The sequence below is a fragment of the Phyllobates terribilis genome, unplaced genomic scaffold (assembly GCF_046119375.1).
Source record: "Phyllobates terribilis strain yellow unplaced genomic scaffold, ASM4611937v1 Scaffold_3__8_contigs__length_932513732, whole genome shotgun sequence".
NCBI lineage: Eukaryota > Metazoa > Chordata > Amphibia > Anura > Dendrobatidae > Phyllobates > Phyllobates terribilis.
In genome coordinates this window covers 2,760,142-2,783,432 of record NW_027362763.1, presented here as the reverse complement: position 1 = coordinate 2,783,432, position 23,291 = coordinate 2,760,142, and the positions used below count along the sequence as shown (strand labels likewise).

General features: G+C 38.9%; 3 non-coding genes across 3 annotated transcripts; all 3 read right to left on the bottom strand.

Moving 5' to 3' along the window:
• Window positions 1-312: 312 nt before the first annotated feature.
• TRNAG-CCC (transfer RNA glycine (anticodon CCC)) lies at window positions 313-384 on the bottom strand. Its single transcript has one exon. It is a non-coding gene; the product is annotated as a tRNA-Gly (tRNA).
• Window positions 385-16,572: 16,188 nt separating this feature from the next.
• Window positions 16,573-16,644, bottom strand: TRNAG-CCC (transfer RNA glycine (anticodon CCC)). The gene has a single exon. It is a non-coding gene; the product is annotated as a tRNA-Gly (tRNA).
• Window positions 16,645-19,413: 2,769 nt separating this feature from the next.
• Window positions 19,414-19,485, bottom strand: TRNAG-CCC (transfer RNA glycine (anticodon CCC)). The gene has a single exon. It is a non-coding gene; the product is annotated as a tRNA-Gly (tRNA).
• Window positions 19,486-23,291: the final 3,806 nt, after the last annotated feature.

Below are 23,291 nucleotides of genomic sequence, written 5' to 3'. Positions count from 1 at the left end.
TCAACTGCTTGGAAGGCAGGTTTGCTCACCACTATACCAAAAATGCTTAAGGTACCCAGCATTTTTTTCACATTTTCTGCACTAACCCTACAAAATTGTTAGTAAAAAGTATGACGTGCCTGAAAAAAAAAAACACCGATGTTTTGTATTGGCTGGGAATTGAACACGGGTCAACTGCTTGGAATGCAGCTATGCTCACCACTATACCACCAATGCTTACAGGTTCAGCTTTTTTTTTTACATTTTCTGCACTAACATTACAAAATAGTTTGTAAAATGTATGATATGCCAGAAATAAAACTACATAAGTATTGCATTGGCCGGGATTCGAATCCAGGTCAACTGCTTGGGAAGCAGCTATGCTCACCACTATACCACCAATGCATGAACCAACTTGACTGGTTTGGAATTATGGCTGTTAAATCTGCTAAAGTTTTACTTAAAAAAAGGAGGACTGAATATGTCTTGAAAGAGCCAATTACTAAAAAGTTTAGAAACAAGGAAAAGCATTGTCCAAAACTCAAAGATAAATTCTTGTGAATCAGCTATGGAGCTTTTCCACCAATTATTACAATTCTCTCAATTATTTTCACTTTTTTGCTAATAAGGTAACTAAACTCTTACCAAGAAAGAAAGTACACTATGAGCCTTAGCTCAAAAAGATTACAAACAGTCAGCACCAGCACCAAATTACCCCTAAAGACCTCTGCCATTTTTGGCATTTTTAACACTAACTCTAAAGACAGAGGAGTTTTTGGAATCAGTTATGTAGCTTTTCCACCTCTGCCTACAAATTCTCTCAATTAGCTTTGCTTTTTGCCAACTAAGGTAGCTAAAGTGTTACCAAGAAAGAAATAAAAGCATAAGCCTTAGCACAGAAAGTGAAAAAGAGTCCAAACACCACCAAATGCAAAAAAACAATGAGTTCTTCAAGAATTAAACTATGGCCTATTGTTTTAAAAGCAACTACACCCACCAGCATAACACCAATGCCAACCCTGACATTGCTTTCGTATTGGAGACTAACCCTACAAAGTGTTTAATCAACAACTGAAGAGCAGAAGATCAGTTAGATGAGACAGTTGAAAAAAAGCTAAGAAATATTCTCTTCAATTTTTTTCTCATTTTCGTGGTTGCTAAACTCTAAGAAGAAGAGCCTGAGACTTAACACGAAAAATTAAAACAGACTAAAAGCATCACCAAATGTGAAAAACAATTCATGCGTTGGCTGAGAATCGAACTCGGGTCAACTACTTGGAAGGCAGCGATTCTCACCACTATACCACCAACACTTACAGAAGCCATGTTTTTTTCTTACATTTTCTGCACTAACAATACGAAATTATTAGTAAAAAGTAAGACGTGCCAGGAAAAAAAACCCCACATAAGTATTGCATTGACCAGGAATCAATCGCAGGTCAACTGCTTGGAAGGCAGGTTTGCTCACCACTATACCAAAAATGCTTAAGGTATCCAGCATTTTTTTCACATTTTCTGCACTAACTCTACAAAATTGTTAGTAAAATGTATGACGTGCCTGAAAAAAAAAAACACTGATGTTTTGTATTGGCCGGGAATTGAACCTGGGTCAACTGCTTGGAAGGCAGCTATGCTCACCACTATACCACCAATGCTTACAGGGTCAGCTTTTTTTTTTACATTTTCTGCACTAACATTACAAAATAGTTTGTAAAATGTATGATATGCCAGAAATAAAACTACATAAGTATTGCATTGGCTGGAAATTGAACCTGGGTCAACTGCTTGGGAAGCAGCTATGCTCACCACTATACCACCAATACATGAACCCACTTGACTGGTTTGGGATTTTGGCTGTTAAATCTGCTAAAGTTTCACTTAAAAAAGGAGGACTGAATATGTCTTGAAAGAGCCAATTACTAAAAAGTTTAAAAACAAGGCAAAGCATTGTCCAAAACTCAAAGATGAATTCTTGTGAATCAGCTATGAAGCTTTTCCACCAATTCTTACATTTCTCTCAATTATTTTCACTTTTTTGCCAATAAGGTAACTAAACTCTTACCAAGAAAGAAAGTGCACTATGAGCCTTAGCTCAAACAGATTACAAAGAGTCAACAGCAGCACCAAATTCCCCCTAAAGACCTCTGCCATTTTTGGCATTTTAAACACTAACTCTAAAGACAGAGGAGTTTTTGGAATCAGTTATGTAGCTTTTCCACCTCTGCCTACAAATTCTCTCAATTAGCTTTGCTTTCTGCCGACTAAGGTAGCTAAAGTGTTACCAAGAAAGAAATAAAAGCATAAGCCTTAGCACAGAAAGTGAAAAAGATTCCAAACACTACCAAATGCAAAAAAACAATGAGTTCTTCAAGAATTAAACTATGGCCTATTGTTTTAAAAGCAACTACACCAAACAGCATAACACCAATGCCAACCCTGACATTGTTTTCGTATTGGAGACTAACCCTATAAAGTATTTAATCAACAACTGAAGAGCAGAAGATCAGTTAGATGAGACAGTTGAAAAAAAGCTAAGAAATATTCTCTTCAATTTTTTTCTCATTTTCGTGGTTGCTAAACTCTAAGAAGAAAGAAGAGCATGAGCCTTAACACGAAAAATTAAAACAGACTAAAAGCATCACCAAATGTTAAAAACAATTCATGCGTTGGCCAGGAATCGAACCCTGGTCAACTGCTTGGAAGGCAGCTGTGCTCACCACTATACAAAAATGCTTAAGGTACCCAGCATTTTTTTCACATTTACTGCACTAACCCTACAAAATTGTTAGTAAAAAGTATGACGTGCCTGAAAAAAAAAAACACCGATGTTTTGTATTGCCCAGGAATCGAACCCGGGTCAACTGCTTGGAAGGCAGCTATGCTCACTACTATACCACCAATGCTTACAGGATCAGCTTTTTTTTTTACATTTTCTGCACTAACATTACAAAATAGTTTGTAAAATGTATGATATGCCAGAAATAAAACTACATAAGTATTGCATTGGCCAGGAATCGAGCCCAGGTCAACTGCTTGGGAAGCAGCTATAACTCATCACTATACCACCAATGCATGAACCAACTTGACTGGTTTGGAACTATGGCTGTTAAATCTGCTAAAGTTTCACTTAAAAAAGGAGGACTGAATATGTCTTGAAAGAGCCAATTACTAAAAAGTTTAAAAACAAGGCAAGCATTGTCCAAAACTCAAAGATGAATTCTTGTGAATCAGCTATGGAGCTTTTCCACCAATTCTTACAATTCTCTCAATTATTTTCACTTTTTTGCCAATAAGGTAACTAAACTCTTACCAAGAAAGAAAGTACACTATGAGCCTTAGCTCAAAAAGATTACAAAGAGTCAGCACCAGCACCAAATTACCCCTAAAGACCTCTGCCATTTTTGGCATTTTTAACACTAACTCTAAAGACAGAGGAGTTTTTGGAATCGGTTATGTAGCTTTTCCACCTCTGCCTACAAATTCTCTCAATTAGCTTTGCTTTTTGCCAACTAAGGTAGCTAAAGTGTTACCAAGAAAGAAATAAAAGCATAAGCCTTAGCACAGAAAGTGAAAAAGAGTCCAAACACCACCAAATGCAAAAAAACAATGAGTTCTTCAAGAATTAAACTATGGCCTATTGTTTTAAAAGCAACTACACCCACCAGCATAACACCAATGCCAACCCTGACATTGCTTTCATATTGGAGACTAACCCTACAAAGTGTTTAATCAACAACTGAAGAGCAGAAGATCAGTTAGATGAGACAGTTGAAAAAAAGCTAAGAAATATTCTCTTCAATTTTTTTCTCATTTTCGTGGTTGCTAAACTCTAAGAAGAAAGAAGAGCCTGAGACTTAACACGAAAAATTAAAACAGACTAAAAGCATCACCAAATGTGAAAAACAATTCATGCGTTGGCTGAGAATCAAACTCGGGTCAACTACTTGGAAGGCAGCGATTCTCACCACTATACCACCAACACTTACAGAATCCATCTTTTTTTCTTACATTTTCTGCACTAACAATACGAAATTATTAGTAAAAAGTAAGACGTGCCAGTAAAAAAAATCCCACATAAGTATTGCATTGACCAGGAATCAATCGCAGGTCAACTGCTTGGAAGGCAGGTTTGCTCACCACTATACCAAAAATGCTTAAGGTACCCAGCATTTTTTTTCACATTTTCTGCACTAACCCTACAAAATTGTTAGTAAAAAGTATGACGTGCCTGAAAAAAAGAATACACCCATGTTTTGTATTGGCCGGGAATTGAACCCGGGTCAACTGCTTGGAAGGAAGCTTTGCTCACCACTATACCACCAATGCTTACAGGGTCAGCTTTTTTTTTTACATTTTCTGCACTAACATTACAAAATAGTTTGTAAAATGTATGATATGCCAGAAATAAAACTACATAAGTATTGCATTGGCCGGGAATCTAACCGGGGTCAACTGCTTGGGAAGCAGCTATGCTCACCACTATACTACCAATGCATGAACCAACTTGACTGGTTTGGGATTATGGCTGTTAAATCTGCTAAAGTTTTACTTAAAAAAAGGAGGACTGAATATGTCTTGAAAGAGCCAATTACTAAAAAGTTTAAAAACAAGGCAAAGCATTGTCCAAAACTCAAAGATGAATTCTTGTGAATCAGCTAGGGAGCTTTTCCACCAATTCTTACAATTCTCTCAATTATTTTCACTTTTTTGCCAATAACGTAACTAAACTCTTACCAAGAAAGAAAGTACACTATGAGCCTTAGCTTAAAAAGATTACAAAGAGTCAGCACCAGCACCAAATTACCCCTAAAGACCTCTGCCATTTTTGGCATTTTTAACACTAACTCTAAAGACAGAGGAGTTTTTGGAATCAGTTATGTAGCTTTTCCACCTCTGCCTACAAATTCTCTCAATTAGCTTTGCTTTTTGCCAACTAAGGTAGCTAAAGTGTTACCAAGAAAGAAATAAAAGCATAAGCCTTAGCACAGAAAGTGAAAAAGAGTCCAAACACCACCAAATGCAAAAAAACAATGAGTTCTTCAAGAATTAAACTATGGCCTATTGTTTTAAAAGCAACTACACCCACCAGCATAACACCAATGCCAACCCTGACATTGCTTTCATATTGGAGACTAACCCTACAAAGTGTTTAATCAACAACTGAAGAGCAGAAGATCAGTTAGATGAGACAGTTGAAAAAAAGCTAAGAAATATTCTCTTCAATTTTTTTCTCATTTTCGTGGTTGCTAAACTCTAAGAAGAAAGAAGAGCCTGAGACTTAACATGAAAAATTAAAACAGACTAAAAGCATCACCAAATGTGAAAAACAATTCATGCGTTGGCTGAGAATCAAATTCGGGTCAACTACTTGGAAGGCAGAGATTCTCACCACTATACCACCAACACTTACAGTAGCCATCTTTTTTTCTTACATTTTCTGCACTAACAATACGAAATTATTAGTAAAAAGTAAGACGTGCCAGGAAAAAAAACCCCACATAAGTATTGCATTGACCAGGAATCAATCGCAGGTCAACTGCTTGGAAGGCAGGTTTGCTCACCACTATACCAAAAATGCTTAAGGTACCCAGCATTTTTTTCACATTTTCTGCACTAACCCTACAAAATTGTTAGTAAAAAGTATGACGTGCCTGAAAAAAAAACACACAAATGTTTTGTATTGGCCAGGAATTGAACCAGGGTCAACTGCTTGGAAGGCAGCTATGCTCACCACTATACCACCAATGCTTACAGGGTCAGCTTTTTTTTTTACATTTTCTGCACTAACATTACAAAATAGTTTGTAAAATGTATGATATGCCAGAAATAAAACTACATAAGTATTGCATTGGCTGGAAATTGAACCCGGGTCAACTGCTTGGGAAGCAGCTATGCTCACCACTATACCACCAATGCATGAACCCACTTGACTGGTTTGGGATTTTGGCTGTTAAATCTGCTAAAGTTTTACTTAAAAAAGGAGGACTGAATATGTCTTGAAAGAGCCAATTACTAAAAAGTTTAAAAACAAGGCAAAGCATTGTCCAAAACTCAAAGATGAATTCTTGTGAATCAGCTATGTAGCTTTTCCACCAATTCTTACATTTCTCTCATAGAATCATAGAATCATAGAATCATAGAATGGTAGAGTTGGAAGGGACCTCCTGGGTCATCTGGTCCAACCCCCTGCTCAAAGCAGGATTCACTAGATCATCTCAGACAGATGTCTGTCCAGCCTCTGTTTGAAGACGTCCATTGAAGGGGAACTCACCACCTCTCGTGGCAGCCTGTTCCACTCATTAATCACCCTAACTGTCAAAAAGTTTTTTCTAATATCTAATCTGTGTCTCCTCCCATTTAGTTTCATCCCATTGCTTCTAGTCTTTCCTTGTGCAAATGAGAATAAAGATGATCCTTCTACAATGTGACAGCCCTTGACATATTTGTAGACAGCTATTAAGTCTCCTCTCAGTCTTCTCTTTTGCAAGCTAAACATTCCCAAATCCTGCAACCGTTCCTCATAGGACATGGTTTGCAGACCAGTCACCATTCTGGTCGCTCTTCTCTGAACTTGCTCCAGTTTGTCTATGTCTTTTTTAAAATGTGGTGCCCAAAACTGTACACAGTATTCCAGATGAGGTCTGACCAAAGAGGAGTAAAGACCGATAATGACTTCACGTGATCTAGACTGTATGCTTCTGTTAATACATCCCAGAATTGTATTTGCCTTTTTTGCTGCTGCATCACACTGTTGACTCATGTTCAGTCTATGATCTATTAGTATACCTAAGTCTTTTTCACATGTACTGTTGCTTAGCTCTATTCCTCCCATTCTGTATATGCTTTTTTCATTTTTATTGCCCAGATGTAGTACTTTGCATTTTTCCCTGTTAAAAACCATTCTGTTGGTTGCTGCCCACTGCTCCAGTTTATTTAGGTCTTTTTGAATCCTCTCTCTCTCTTCTCTAGTATTAGCTATCCCTCCTAGCTTTGTGTCATCAGCAAATTTAATCAGTTTACCCTCAATTCCTTCATCTAAATCATTGATAAAGATGTTGAACAATACAGGTCCCAGGACGGAGCCCTGTGGTACCCCACTTGAGACATTCATCCAGCTGGATGTGAAGCCATTTACAACCACCCTTTGAGTCCGATCACTAAGCCAGTTATGAATCCACCTAACAGTTGCCTGGTCCATTGCATACTTGGTCATTTTTTCAATAAGGATGACGTGAGATACTTTGTCAAATGCTTTGCTTAAGTCAAGATATACTATATCTACAGCATTTCCCTGATCCACCCAGTCAGTGATTCTGTCATAGAAGGAAATTAAGTTAGTCTGACATGACTTGTTAGTTACAAACCCATGCTGACTCTGGTTAATCACTTCATTCTTATCCATGTACTTACATACATGTTGTTTAATAATTTGTTCAAAGATCTTTCCTGGTATAGAAGTCAGACTCACCGGCCTATAGTTCCCTGGGTCCACCTTCTTCCCCTTTTTGAAGATAGGAACAACATTTGCTCTTCTCCAGTCTTCTGGGACTTCTCCTGTTCTCCAAGAATTTTCAAAGATTATGGAGAGTGGTTCTAAAATTTCTTCTACAATCTCCTTCAGTACTCTGGGGTGTAAATCATCTGGACCTGGAGACTTGAACTCATTTATGTTAGCTAAATATTCCCTCACAATCTTTCTGTTTACTGATAACTTGGATTCCTCTATTCCTTTAAAAGGACAGTGAAGATCAGTTGATGTTACATTTTCTTTCTGAGAGAAAACAGATGCAAAATAGGAATTAAAAAGTTCGGCCTTCTCAACATCCTCTCTTACCATTTCTCCATTTTCATCCTGTAAAAATCCTATAGCATCTTTGACTTTTCTTTTACTTTTGACATACCCCCAAAATCCTTTTTTATTGCTTTTGACATCTCTTGCAAGCCTTAATTCATTGTCAGCTTTAGCTAACCTGATACGTGCCCTGCAGGATCTGCAGACTGCATTATAATCTTCTTTAGATATGCCTCCCTCTTTCCATTTAATAAACATTTCTTTCTTTCTTTTTAGCATGTGTTTAAGTTCTGTGTTCATCCATCCTGGTTTCCTTAAATGCTTCCCATTCTTCCTACTTTTCGGGATTGTTAACGATTGTGCTTTGAGAATCTCATTTTTAAAAATTTCCCATCCTTCCTGGACATTTTTGTCCTTAAGGACATCCAGCCATTGGATCCCTCCTATTCTCTTTCTGAGTCTCTTAAAATCTGCCTTTCTAAAATCTAACCTTGAAGTTTGAGTCTTCACATGTCTTCCTCCTCTAGTTATCCAAAATTCTATAATAGCATGATCGCTGCCTCCTAGGGTCCCAGCCACCTTTACCTCCTCAACCATTTCCTCCCTGTTTATAAGAATTAGATCCAAAGTAGCAGATCCCCTTGTTTTCTCCCCTACCTTTTGAAAGATAAAGTTGTCAGCAAGATAGGATAAGAATTTGCTTGACCTGTTAGTTTTACTTGAGAGAGATTCCCAACAAATGTCTGGATAGTTGAAGTCTCCAATGACCACTACGTCATATTTTTTGGAGAACTTGGTCATTTGATACATAAAGAGTTCATCCATATCTTCAGCTTGCCCAGGTGGCCTGTAGTAAATGCCTACAATGGTGTCCTTCCCGTTGTTCTCTCCTTGTATTCTTACCCAAACAGTTTCCACAGAACTCCCAGTCTCTGAAGCTTCAATCTCTGTGCAGATATACGCTTTTCTAACATACAATGCAACACCTCCTCCTCGTTTATCAAGTCTGTTTCTTGCAAATAAGTTGTATCCTTTTAGCCTTTTATTCCAATCATGTGTATCGTCCCACCAAGTTTCAGTGATTCCAATGACATCATATTCCTTTTCCTGCATTAGTAGTTCCAATTCTCCTTGTTTGTTGCCCATGCTTTGTGCATTTGTATAAAAACATTTTAGTTTGTGATTGGTTTCTCTTCCTCCCATATTTTTATTATTTAGATTTTTTTGTCTTTGTTCTTCTTTTCCACTTCCAGTAGCAGAGATCTCAATAGTATTTGTCAGCTGTATGGCTTTTTCTGGCCTTTTGCTTCCCTTCCCACATTGTTCTAGTTTAAAGCTCTTCTGATGAGTGTAGCAAGGCGACTTCCAAATACATGTTTTCCAGTCTTCGTAAGGTGCACCCCATCTCTAGCAAGTAGTCCATCGTATAGGTAATTCATTCCGTGATCCAGAAATCCAAATCCTTGTTGACGGCACCATCGACGTAGCCAGTTGTTCACCTGTAGAATCTTATTCCACCTCATTGTTCCATGGCCATCCACTGGGAGGATGGATGAGAAGACCACCTGCGCTCCCAATTCTTTCACTTTCTTGCCTAAGTCTTCAAAGTCACTGCAGATGGTTTCCAGGTCCTTTCTTGAGGTGTCATTTGTCCCCACATGTATTAGCAGGAATGGGTAGTGATCTGTAGGTCTGAAGAGTCTTGATATCCTGTCAGACACATCTTTAATTTTTGCTCCTGGAAGACAGCACATTTCTCTTGAGGTTATGTCTGGTCTGCAGATAGCGGCCTCTGTTCCTCTTAACAGGGAATCCCCCATGACCACCACTCTCCGTTTTTTCTTCACAACATTCTTCTTTCTCCATCCAGGAGGATTCTGAGGGCTTACAAGGTTATTCATTGCTGGCAAAGTCTTATCTTGCTGTATTTCTTCATGGTTCTCCTGTGTGAGAGCCTGGTACTGGTTCCTGAGCAGTATGGGTGCTGACTGCCTCTCGATCCTCCTGCTTCTGTGGGTCACATGCTTCCATTCCTCTGTTTCGTCAGGTGCAGTTCGAATTTCTTCTCTTTCTGAATCATGAAGAGATAATTCTGCTCTGTCTAAGAACTCTTCACCTTCCTTAATGATTTTCAAGGTAGTTAACCTCTCTTCTAGATTTCGCAACTTTTCCTCCAACAGGGACACAAGCTTGCATTTCTGGCATGTGAAGTCTGGCTTTTCCACTGGCAAATCTGTGAACATGTAGCAGGATATGCAGCTCACCAAATGGCTCCTGGACTCTTCCATGTTCTTATTGTTAATGTTCTGAAAACAGTGAAAAAAGCTTAAAAAAAAAGCTTCAAAATGCGCGCGCCGGTAGGCGCGCGGTTTACCGATGTCCTCTTTTCAGCTCCAACAGCCAAAATCCAATGTTCTTTGAGCTCGCAGAGACTCTTCACTTACCCCAAAATGCAGTGGGAATATGCAAATTATCTCCTCAGGACTCCTCCCCTGGTTTACCGATGTCCTCTTTTCAGCTCCAACAGCCAAAATCCAATGTTCTTTGAGCTCGCGGAGACTCTTCACTTACCCCAAAATGCAGTGGGAATATGCAAATTATCTCCTCAGGACTCCTCCCCTGGTTTACCGATGTCCTCTTTTCAGCTCCAACAGCCAAAATCCAATGTTCTTTGAGCTCGCGGAGACTTCACTTACCCCAAAATGCAGTGGGAATATGCAAATTATCTCCTCAGGACTCCTCCCCTGGTTTACCGATGTCCTCTTTTCAGCTCCAACAGCCAAAATCCAATGTTCTTTGAGCTCGCGGAGACTTCACTTACCCCAAAATGCAGTGGGAATATGCAAATTATCTCCTCAGGACTCCTCCCCTGGTTCAATTATTTTCACTTTTTTGCCAATAAGGTATCTAAACTCTTACCAAGAAAGAAAGTACACTATGAGCCTTAGCTCAAACAGATTACAAAGAGTCAGCACCAGCACCAAATTACCCCTAAAGACCTCTGCCATTTTTGGCATTTTTAACACTAACTCTAAAGACAGAGGAGTTTTTGGAATCAGTTATGTAGCTTTTCCACCTCTGCCTACAAATTCTCTCAATTAGCTTTGCTTTTTGCCAACTAAGGTAGCTAAAGTCTTACCAAGAAAGAAATAAAAGCATAAGCTTTAGCACAGAAAGTGAAAAAGATTCCAAACACCATCAAATGCAAAAAAACTATGAGTTCTTCAAGAATTAAACTATGGCCTATTGTTTTAAAAGCAACTACACCCACCAGCATAACACCAATGCCAACCCTGACATTGCTTTCGTTTTGGAGACTAACCCTACAAAGTGTTTAATCAACAACTGAAGAGCAGAAGATCAGTTAGATGAGACAGTTGAAAAAAAGCTAAGAAATATTCTCTTCAATTTTTTTCTCATTTTCGTGGTTGCTAAACTCTAAGAAGAAAGAAGAGCCTGAGACTTAACACGAAAAATTAAAACAGACTAAAAGCATCACCAAATGTGAAAAACAATTCATGCGTTGGCTGAGAATCAAACTCGTGTCAAATATTTGGAAGGCAGCGATTCTCACCACTATACCACCAACACTTACAGAAGCCATGTTTTTTTCTTACATTTTCTGCACTAACAATACGAAATTATTAGTAAAACGTAAGACGTGCCAGGAAAAAAAAACCCACATAAGTATTGCATTGACCAGGAATCAATCGCAGGTCAACTGCTTGGAAGGCAGATTTGCTCACCACTATAGCAAAAATGCTTAAGGTACCCAGCATTTTTTTCACATTTTCTGCACTAACCCTACAAAATTGTTAGCAAAAATTATGACGTGCCTGAAAAAAAAACACAACCATGTTTTGCATTGGCCGGGAATCGAACCTGGGTCAACTGCTTGGAAGGCAGCTATGTTCATCACTATACCACCAATACTTACAGGATCAGCTTTTTTTTTTACATTTTCTGCACTAACATTACAAAATAGTTTGTAAAATGTATGATATGCCAGAAATAAAACTACGTAAGTATTGCATTGGCCGGGAATAGAATCCGGGTCAACTGCTTGGGAAGCAGCTATGCTCACCACTTTACCACCAATGCATGAACCAACTTGACTGGTTTGGGATTATGGCTGTTAAATCTGCTAAAGTTTTACTTAGAAAAAGGAGGACTGAATATGTCTTGAAAGAGCCAATTACTAAAAGTTTAAAAAGAAGGAAAAGCTTTGTCCAAAACTCAAAGATGAAATCTTGTGAATCAGCTATGGAGATTTTCCACCAATTCTTACAATTCTCTCAATTATTTTCACTTTTTTGCAATAAGGTAACTAAACTCTTACCAAGAAAGAAAGTACACTATGAGCCTTAGCTCAAACAGATTACAAAGAGTCAAAAGCAGCACCAAATTCCCCCTAAAGACCTCTGCCATTTTTGGCATTTTTAACACTAACTCTAAAGACAGAGGAGTTTTTGGAATCAGTTATGTAGCTTTTCCACCTATGCCTACAAATTCTCTCAATTAGCTTTGCTTTCTGCCCACTAAGGTAGCTAAAGTGTTACCAAGAAAGAAATAAAAGCATAAGCCTTAGCACAGAAAGTGAAAAAGATTCCAAACACCACCAAATGGAAAAAAACAATGAGTTCTTCAAGAATTAAACTATGGCCTATTGTTTTAAAAGCAACTACACCCACCAGCATAACACCAATGCCAACCCTGACATTGCTTTCATATTGGAGACTAACCCTACAAAGTATTTAATCAACAACTGAAGAGCAGAAGATCAGTTAGATGAGACAGTTGAAAAAAATCTAAGAAATATTCTCTTCAATTTTTTTCTCATTTTCGTGGTTGCTAAACTCTAAGAAGAAAGAAGAGCATGAGCCTTAACACGAAAAATTAAAACAGAATAAAAGCATCACCAAATGTGAAAAACAATTCATGCATTGGCCAGGAATCGAACCCAGGTCAACTGCTTGGAAGGCAGCTATGCTCACCACTATACCACCAACACTTACAGAAGCCATTTTTTTTTCTTACATTTTCTGCACTAACAATACAAAATTATTAGTAAAAAGTAAGACGTGCCAGGAAAAAAAAAACCCACATAAGTATTGCATTGACCAGGAATCAATCGCAGGTCAACTGCTTGGAAGGCAGGTTTGCTCACCACTATACCAAAAATGCTTAAGGTACCCAGCATTTTTTTCACATTTTCTGCACTAACCCTACAAAATTGTTAGTAAAAAGTATGACGTGCCTGAAAAAAAAAAACACCAGTGTTTTGTATTGGCCGGGAATGAAACCCAGGTCAACTGCTTGGAAGGCAGCTATGCTCACCACTAGACCACCAATGCTTACAGGGTCAGCTTTTTTTTTTACATTTTCTGCACTAACATTACAAAATAGTTTCTAAAATGTATGATATGCCAGAAATAAAACTACATGAGTATTGCACTGGCCGGGAATCGAACACGGGTCAACTGCTTGGAAGGCAGCGATTCTCACCACTATACCACCAACACTTACAGAAGCCATGTTTTTTTCTTTCATTTTCTGCACTAACAATACAAAATTATTAGTAAAAAGTAAGACGTGCCAGGAAAAAAAACCCCACATAAGTATTGCATTGACCAGGAATCAATCGCAGGTCAACTGCTTGGAAGGCAGGTTTGCTCACCATTATACCAAAAATGCTTAAGGTACCCAGCATTTTTTTCACATTTTCTGCACTAACCCTACAAAATTGTTAGTAAAAAGTATGACGTGCCTGAAAAAAAAAAAACACCGATGTTTTGTATTGGCTGGGAAATGAACCCGGGTCAACTGCTTGGAAGGCAGCTATGCTCACCACTATACCACCAATGCTTACAGGGTCAACTTTTTTTTTTTACATTTTCTGCACTAACATTACAAAATAGTTTGTAAATGTATGATATGCCAGAAATAAAACTACATAATTATTGCAATGGCTGGAAATCGAACCTGGGTCAACTGCTTGGGAAGCAGCTATGCTCACCACTATACCACCAATGCATGAACCCACTTGACTGGTTTGGGATTTTGGCTGTTAAATATGCTAAAGTTTTACTTAAAAATGGAGGACTGAATATGTCTTGAAAGAGCCAATTACTAAAAAGTTTAAAAACAAGGCAAAGCATTGTCCAAAACTCAAAGATGAATTCTTGTGAATCAGCTATGGAGCTTTTCCACCAATTCTTACATTTCTCTCAATTATTTTCACTTTTTTGCCAATAAGGTAACTAAACTCTTACCAAGAAAGAAAGTACACTATGAGCCTTAGCTCAAACAGATTACAAAGAGTCAGCAACAGCACCAAATTACCCCTAAAGACCTCTGCCATTTTTGGCATTTTTAACACTAACTCTAAAGACAGAGGAGTTTTTGGAATCAGTTATGTAGCTTTTCCACCTCTGCCTACAAATTCTCTCAATTAGCTTTGCTTTTTGCCAACTAAGGTACCTAAAGTGTTACCAAGAAAGAAATAAAAGCATAAGCCTTAGCACAGAAAGTGAAAAAGATTCCAAACACCACCAAATGCAAAAAAACAATGAGTTCTTCAAGAATTAAACTATGGCCTATTGTTTTAAAAGCAACTACTCCCACCAGCATAACACCAATGCCAACCCTGACATTGCTTTCGTATTGGAGACTAACCCTACAAAGTATTTAATCAACAAGTGAAGAGCAGAAGATCAGTTAGATGAGACAGTTGAAAAAAATCTAAGAAATATTCTCTTCAATTTTTTTCGCATTTTCGTGGTTGCTAAACACTAAGAAGAAAGAAAAGCATGAGCCTTAACACGGAAAATTAAAACAGACTAAAAGCATCACCAAATGTGAAAAACAATTCATGCGTTGGCCAGGAATCGAACCCGTGTCAACTGCTTGGAAGGCAGCTATGCTCACCACCATACCACCAACACTTACAGAAGCCATGTTTTTTTCTTACTTTTTCTGCACTAACAATAAAAAATTATTAGTAAAAAGTAAGACGTGCCAGGAAAAAAAAACCCACATAAGTATTGCATTGACCAGGAATCAATCGCAGGTCAACTGCTTGGAAGGCAGGTTTGCTCACCACTATATCAAAAATGCTTAAGGTACCCAGCATTTTTTTCACATTTTCTGCACTAACCCTACAAAATTGTTAGTAAAAATTATGACGTGCCTGAAAAAAAAACACACCGATGTTTTGTATTGGCTGGGAATCGAACCTGGGTCAACTGCTTGGAAGGCAGCTATGCTCATCTCTATACCACCAATGCTTACAGGGCCAGCTTTTTTTTTTACATTTTCTGCACTAACATTACAAAATAGTTTGTAAAATGTATGATATGCCAGAAATAAAACTACATAAGTATTGCTTTGGCTGGAAATCGAACCCGGGTCAACTGCTTGGGAAGCAGCTATGCTCACCACTATACCACCAATGCATGAACCCACTTGACTGGTTTGGGATTTTGGCTGTAAAATCTGCTAAAGTTTTACTTAAAAAAGGAGGACTGAATATGTCTTGAAAGAGCCAATTACTAAAAAGTTTAAAAACAAGGCAAAGCATTGTCCAAAACTCAAAGATGAATTCTTGTGAATCAGCTATGTAGCTTTTCCACCAATTCTTACATTTCTCTCAATTATTTTCACTTTTTTGCCAATAAGGTAACTAAACTCTTACCAAGAAAGAAAGTACACTATGAGCCTTAGCTCAAACAGATTACAAAGAGTCAACAGCAGCACCAAATTCCCCCTAAAGATCTCTGCCATTTTTGGCATTTTTAACACTAACTCTAAAGACAGAGGAGTTTTTGGAATCAGTTATGTAGCTTTTCCACCTCTGCCTACAAATTCTCTCAATTAGCTTTGCTTTTTGCCAACTAAGGTAGCTAAAGTGTTACCAAGAAAGAAATAAAAGCATAAGCCTTAGCACAGAAAGTGAAAAAGAGTCCAAACACCACCAAATGCAAAAAAACAATGAGTTCTTCAAGAATTACACTATGGCCTATTGTTTTAAAAGCAACTACACCCACCAGCATAACACCAATGCCAACCCTGACATTGCTTTCATATTGGAGACTAACCCTACAAAGTGTTTAATCAACAACTGAAGAGCAGAAGATCAGTTAGATGAGACAGTTGAAAAAAATCTAAGAAATATTCTCTTCAATTTTTTTCTCATTTTCGTGGTTGCTAAACTCTAAGAAGAAAGAAGAGCATGAGCCTTAACACGAAAAATTAAAACAGACTAAAAGCATCACCAAATGTGAAAAACAATTCATGTGTTGGCTGAGAATCAAACTCGGGTCAACTACTTGGAAGGCAGCGATTCCCACCACTATACCACCAACACTTACAGAAGCCACGTTTTTTTCTTACATTTTCTGCACTAACAATACGAAATTATTAGTAAAAAGTAAGACGTGCCAGGAAAAAAAACCCACATAAGTATTGCATTGACCAAGAATCAATCGCAGGTCAACTGCTTGGAAGGCAGGTTTGCTCACCACTATACCAAAAATGCTTAAGGTACCCAGCATTTTTTTCACATTTTCTGCACTAACCCTACAAAATTGTTAGTAAAAATTATGACGTGCCTGAAAAAAAAACACACCCATATTTTGCATTGGCCAGGAAGGGAACCCTGGTCAACTGCTTGGAAGGCAGCTATGCTCACCACTATACCACCAATGCTTACAGGATCAGCTTTTTTTTTACATTTTCTGCACTAACATTACAAAATAGTTTGTAAAATGTATGATATGCCAGAAATAAAACTACATAAGTATTGCATTGGCCGGGAATCGAACCCGGGTCAACTGCTTGGGAAGCAGCTATGCTCACCACTATACTACCAATGCAAGAACCAACTTGACTGGCTTGGGATTATGGCTGTTAAATCTGCTAAAGTTTTACTTAAAAAAAGGAGGACTGAATATGTCTTGAAAGAGCCAATTACTAAAAAGTTTAAAAACAAGGCAAAGCATTGTCCAAAACTCAAAGATGATTTCTTGTGAATCAGCTATGGAGCTTTTCCAACAATTCTTACAATTCTCTCAATTATTTTCACTTTTTTGCCAATAAGGTAACTAAACTCTTACCAAGAAAGAAAGTACACTATGAGCCTTAGCTCAAAAAGATTACAAAGAGTCAGCACCAGCAACAAATTCCCCCTAAAGACCTCTGCCATTTTTGGCATTTTTAACACTAACTCTAAAGACAGAGGAGTTTTTGGAATCAGTTATGTAGCTTTTCCACCTCTGCCTACAAATTCTCTCAATTAGCTTTGCTTTTTGCCAACTAAGGTACCTAAAGTGTTACCAAGAAAGAAATAAAAGCATAAGCCTTAGCACAGAAAGTGAAAAAGATTCCAAACACCACCAAATGCAAAAAAACAATGAGTTCTTCAAGAATTAAACTATGGCCTATTGTTTTAAAAGCAACTACTCCCACCAGCATAACACCAATGCCAACCCTGACATTGCTTTCGTATTGGAGACTAACCCTACAAAGTATTTAATCAACAAGTGAAGAGCAGAAGATCAGTTAGATGAGACAGTTGAAAAAAATCTAAGAAATATTCTCTTCAATTTTTTTCGCATTTTCGTGGTTGCTAAACACTAAGAAGAAAGAAAAGCATGAGCCTTAACACGGAAAATTAAAACAGACTAAAAGCATCACCAAATGTGAAAAACAATTCATGCGTTGGCCAGGAATCGAACCCGTGTCAACTGCTTGGAAGGCAGCTATGCTCACCACCATACCACCAACACTTACAGAAGCCATGTTTTTTTCTTACTTTTTCTGCACTAACAATAAAAAATTATTAGTAAAAAGTAAGACGTGCCAGGAAAAAAAAACCCACATAAGTATTGCATTGACCAGGAATCAATCGCAGGTCAACTGCTTGGAAGGCAGGTTTGCTCACCACTATATCAAAAATGCTTAAGGTACCCAGCATTTTTTTCACATTTTCTGCACTAACCCTACAAAATTGTTAGTAAAAATTATGACGTGCCTGAAAAAAAAACACACCGATGTTTTGTATTGGCTGGGAATCGAACCTGGGTCAACTGCTTGGAAGGCAGCTATGCTCATCTCTATACCACCAATGCTTACAGGGCCAGCTTTTTTTTTTACATTTTCTGCACTAACATTACAAAATAGTTTGTAAAATGTATGATATGCCAGAAATAAAACTACATAAGTATTGCTTTGGCTGGAAATCGAACCCGGGTCAACTGCTTGGGAAGCAGCTATGCTCACCACTATACCACCAATGCATGAACCCACTTGACTGGTTTGGGATTTTGGCTGTAAAATCTGCTAAAGTTTTACTTAAAAAAGGAGGACTGAATATGTCTTGAAAGAGCCAATTACTAAAAAGTTTAAAAACAAGGCAAAGCATTGTCCAAAACTCAAAGATGAATTCTTGTGAATCAGCTATGTAGCTTTTCCACCAATTCTTACATTTCTCTCAATTATTTTCACTTTTTTGCCAATAAGGTAACTAAACTCTTACCAAGAAAGAAAGTACACTATGAGCCTTAGCTCAAACAGATTACAAAGAGTCAACAGCAGCACCAAATTCCCCCTAAAGATCTCTGCCATTTTTGGCATTTTTAACACTAACTCTAAAGACAGAGGAGTTTTTGGAATCAGTTATGTAGCTTTTCCACCTCTGCCTACAAATTCTCTCAATTAGCTTTGCTTTTTGCCAACTAAGGTAGCTAAAGTGTTACCAAGAAAGAAATAAAAGCATAAGCCTTAGCACAGAAAGTGAAAAAGAGTCCAAACACCACCAAATGCAAAAAAACAATGAGTTCTTCAAGAATTACACTATGGCCTATTGTTTTAAAAGCAACTACACCCACCAGCATAACACCAATGCCAACCCTGACATTGCTTTCATATTGGAGACTAACCCTACAAAGTGTTTAATCAACAACTGAAGAGCAGAAGATCAGTTAGATGAGACAGTTGAAAAAAATCTAAGAAATATTCTCTTCAATTTTTTTCTCATTTTCGTGGTTGCTAAACTCTAAGAAGAAAGAAGAGCATGAGCCTTAACACGAAAAATTAAAACAGACTAAAAGCATCACCAAATGTGAAAAACAATTCATGTGTTGGCTGAGAATCAAACTCGGGTCAACTACTTGGAAGGCAGCGATTCCCACCACTATACCACCAACACTTACAGAAGCCACGTTTTTTTCTTACATTTTCTGCACTAACAATACGAAATTATTAGTAAAAAGTAAGACGTGCCAGGAAAAAAAACCCACATAAGTATTGCATTGACCAAGAATCAATCGCAGGTCAACTGCTTGGAAGGCAGGTTTGCTCACCACTATACCAAAAATGCTTAAGGTACCCAGCATTTTTTTCACATTTTCTGCACTAACCCTACAAAATTGTTAGTAAAAATTATGACGTGCCTGAAAAAAAAACACACCCATATTTTGCATTGGCCAGGAAGGGAACCCTGGTCAACTGCTTGGAAGGCAGCTATGCTCACCACTATACCACCAATGCTTACAGGATCAGCTTTTTTTTTACATTTTCTGCACTAACATTACAAAATAGTTTGTAAAATGTATGATATGCCAGAAATAAAACTACATAAGTATTGCATTGGCCGGGAATCGAACCCGGGTCAACTGCTTGGGAAGCAGCTATGCTCACCACTATACTACCAATGCAAGAACCAACTTGACTGGCTTGGGATTATGGCTGTTAAATCTGCTAAAGTTTTACTTAAAAAAAGGAGGACTGAATATGTCTTGAAAGAGCCAATTACTAAAAAGTTTAAAAACAAGGCAAAGCATTGTCCAAAACTCAAAGATGATTTCTTGTGAATCAGCTATGGAGCTTTTCCAACAATTCTTACAATTCTCTCAATTATTTTCACTTTTTTGCCAATAAGGTAACTAAACTCTTACCAAGAAAGAAAGTACACTATGAGCCTTAGCTCAAAAAGATTACAAAGAGTCAGCACCAGCAACAAATTCCCCCTAAAGACCTCTGCCATTTTTGGCATTTTTAACACTAACTCTAAAGACAGAGGAGTTTTTGGAATCAGTTATGTAGCTTTTCCACCTCTGCCTACAAATTCTCTCGATTAGCTTTGCTTTTTGCCAACTAAGGAAGCTAAAGTGTTAACAAGAAAGATATAAAAGCATAAGCCTTAGCACAGAAAGTGAAAAAGAGTCCAAACACCACCAAATGCAAAAAAACAATGAGTTCTTCAAGAATTAAACTATGGCCTATTGTTTTAAAAGCAACTACACCCACCAGCATAACACCAATGCCAACCCTGACATTGCTTTCATATTGGAGACTAACCCTACAAAGTGTTTAATCAACAACTGAAGAGCAGAAGATCAGTTAGATGAGACAGTTGAAAAAAAGCTAAGAAATATTCTCTTCAATTTTTTTCTCATTTTCGTGGTTGCTAAACTCTAAGAAGAAAGAAGAGCCTGAGACTTAACACGAAAAATTAAAACAGACTAAAAGCATCACCAAATGTGAAAAACAATTCATGCGTTGGCTGAGAATCGAACTCGGGTGAACTACTTGGAAAGCAGCGATTCTCACCACTATACCACCAGCACTTACAGAAACCATGTTTTTTTCTTACATTTTCTGCACTAACAATACGAAATTATTAGTAAAAAGTAAGACGTGCCAGGAAAAAAAAACCCACATAAGTATTGCATTGACCAGGAATCAATCGCAGGTCAACTGCTTGGAAGGCAGGTTTGCTCACCACTATACCAAAAATACTTAACGTACCCAGCATTTTTTTCACATTTTCTGCACTAACCCTACAAATTTGTTAGTAAAAAGTATGGCGTGACCGAAAAAAAAAAACACCAATGTTTGGTATTGGCCGGGAATTGAACCCGAGTCAACTGCTTGGAAGGCAGCTATGCTCACCACTATACCATCAATGCTTACAGGGTCAGCTTTTTTTTTTACATTTTCTGCACTAGCATTACAAAATAGTTTGTAAAATGTATGATATGCCAGAAATAAAGCTACAAAAGTATTGCATTGGCTGGAAATCGAACCCGGGTCAACTGCTTGGGAAGCAGCAATGCTCACCACTATACCACCAATGCATGAACCCACTTCACTGGTTTGGGATTTTGGCTGTTAAATCTGCTAAAGTTTTACTTAAAAAAGGAGGACTGAATATGTCTTGAAAGAGCCAATTACTAAAAAGTTTAAAAACAAGGCAAAGCATTGTCCAAAACTCAAAGATGAATTCTTGTGAATCAGCTATGTAGCTTTTCCACCAATTCTTACATTTCTCTCAATTATTTTCACTTTTTTGCCAATAAGGTAACTAAACTCTTACCAAGAAAGAAAGTACACTATGAGCCTTAGCTCAAACAGATTACAAAGAGTCAACAGCAGCACCAAATTCCCCCTAAAGACCTCTGCCATTTTTGGCAGTTTTAACACTAACTCTAAAGACAGAGGAGTTTTTGGAATCAGTTATGTAGCTTTTCCACCTCTGCCTACAAATTCTCTCAATTAGCTTTGCTTTTTGCCCACTAAGGTAGCTAAAGTGTTACCAAGAAAGAAATAAAAGCATAAGCCTTAGCACAGAAAGTGAAAAAGATTCCAAACACCACCAAATGGAAAAAAACAATGAGTTCTTCAAGAATTAAACTATGGCCTATTGTTTTAAAAGCAACTACACCCACCAGCATAACACCAATGCCAACCCTGACATTGCTTTCATATTGGAGACTAACCCTACAAAGTGTTTAATCAACAACTGAAGAGTAGTGTTGAGCCACCCCCATAGTGTTCGAGTTCGGTTCGGTTCGTCGAACACCCGTGTGTTCGCCGAACTGTTCGTCGAACACTTTAGAACACCGTCGAACACCGTTAAAACCAATGGCAGGCAAACAAAAACACATAGAAACACATAGAAAACACCTTCAAAGGTGTCCAAAAGCTGACAAACTGCTCAGAAGACATAACTAACACATGGAAAAGTGACAAGTACATATAGTCATGCGAAAATAAAAGAGGTGGAGGAGTAAAAGGAGGGGGAGACACAGATATAGGCATGTCATGCCCTTCTAAAATCCAAAAAGTGAGAAGCCGACACGGCCAGTCCGCTCCTGCCCGTGCCACCTCCGTGTCGCCGGGTTTGTGCCAGAGCCGTGGTGAACCCTGATGGCCAGCCCCCCTCTCCCAATACTGGTGCCTGTCCGCTGGTGGGTCGAGCGAGCCCCCCTGTGGTGGAGGCAGCTCTAAGCTTTTTAATTTTAATTGTCTCTCTAATTTGAATGAATACACTTTAAATCCATTTACAAGGATCTATTGGAGGGCAAGTCTAATGCCAGCAGCCGCGTAATTCCAGCTCCAGTAGCGTCCACTAAAGCTGCTGCAGTTAAAAAGCTTTTATAAGGATCGAGCTCGGCTGTCCACCGCAAGGCACCCTACTGCCAGTCCCATCCCCTATGCCTTGGGGTGCCTCCTGATGCTCTTCACTGAGTATCCCGTGGTCCCGAAGCATTTCCTTTGAAAAAATTAAGTGTCCAAACTACAGGTGGTGTAGCTTGCTTAACAGCCGGGATAATCCGCTGACTAGCAGACACTGCTACTAGGCACAAAGTATTTCCTGGGCTAGATGCAGTTAAAAATTTGTAATTAGATACTCTCGTTGGATGCTGAGAAAGCATTCCATAGAGTCTCCTGGCACGCCATATATGATTCTCTTAAAAAGCTTGGGGTAGGGGTCTAGGGGACCATTTTATAGCCAAAATCACGGCCCTGTATCACAATACGTCACCTAGGCTGAAGATAAATGGAACTGTAGCACCCTGAGGGCTCGGTTGCTACAGAGGTATTGCACCTCACCCAGAGGTGTGATATCTCACTCTCAGGTAAGGATGGAGTGTGGATCAGGACCCGACACCTGCATGCATTACACCACATTGCCGTGGGGCAGGGCGACCAATATGCCCCTGAGATGGGCACGACAGTCCCTGTCCCTGGCTGGAGTGGGGGGAGGGAGCACTGAGGAAGGGGAACCCTGTAGTGCAGGAGCAGGGAGGAAGCAGTTCCTGGGTGCATTGAGAAGGGAGTATAAAAGGTGGGCACCATCTTAGTTCAGTGCAGAGAAGTCTGAGCAGAAGTGGCAGGGAGCAGGGGCTCTGCATGAGTAACAGAGGCCCAGGCCTGGAAGAGGGAGAAGGAAGGAAGAGGAGCGGAGAAGGCTCCAGGAACGAGGAATGAAGGGATCCCAGGGGTGCGCCACCTCACGCCCGAATCCACCTGCATGGAGGGGTCAGGCCAAAGGGGGAGACCGGTCCCCGAACTAGTGGAGGCAGGAAACGACCCTCAGCTAGAAACCGGAGGCTCTGACATTTTATGTGGCGCAGCCCCTCGCTACACCCGCTAGGAAGGCACCACATAGGGTCAGGGAAACTGGCGCCAAGTTTACCAAGAGGAGGCCCGAGGCAGCCGGACAGAAGTGTTGGTA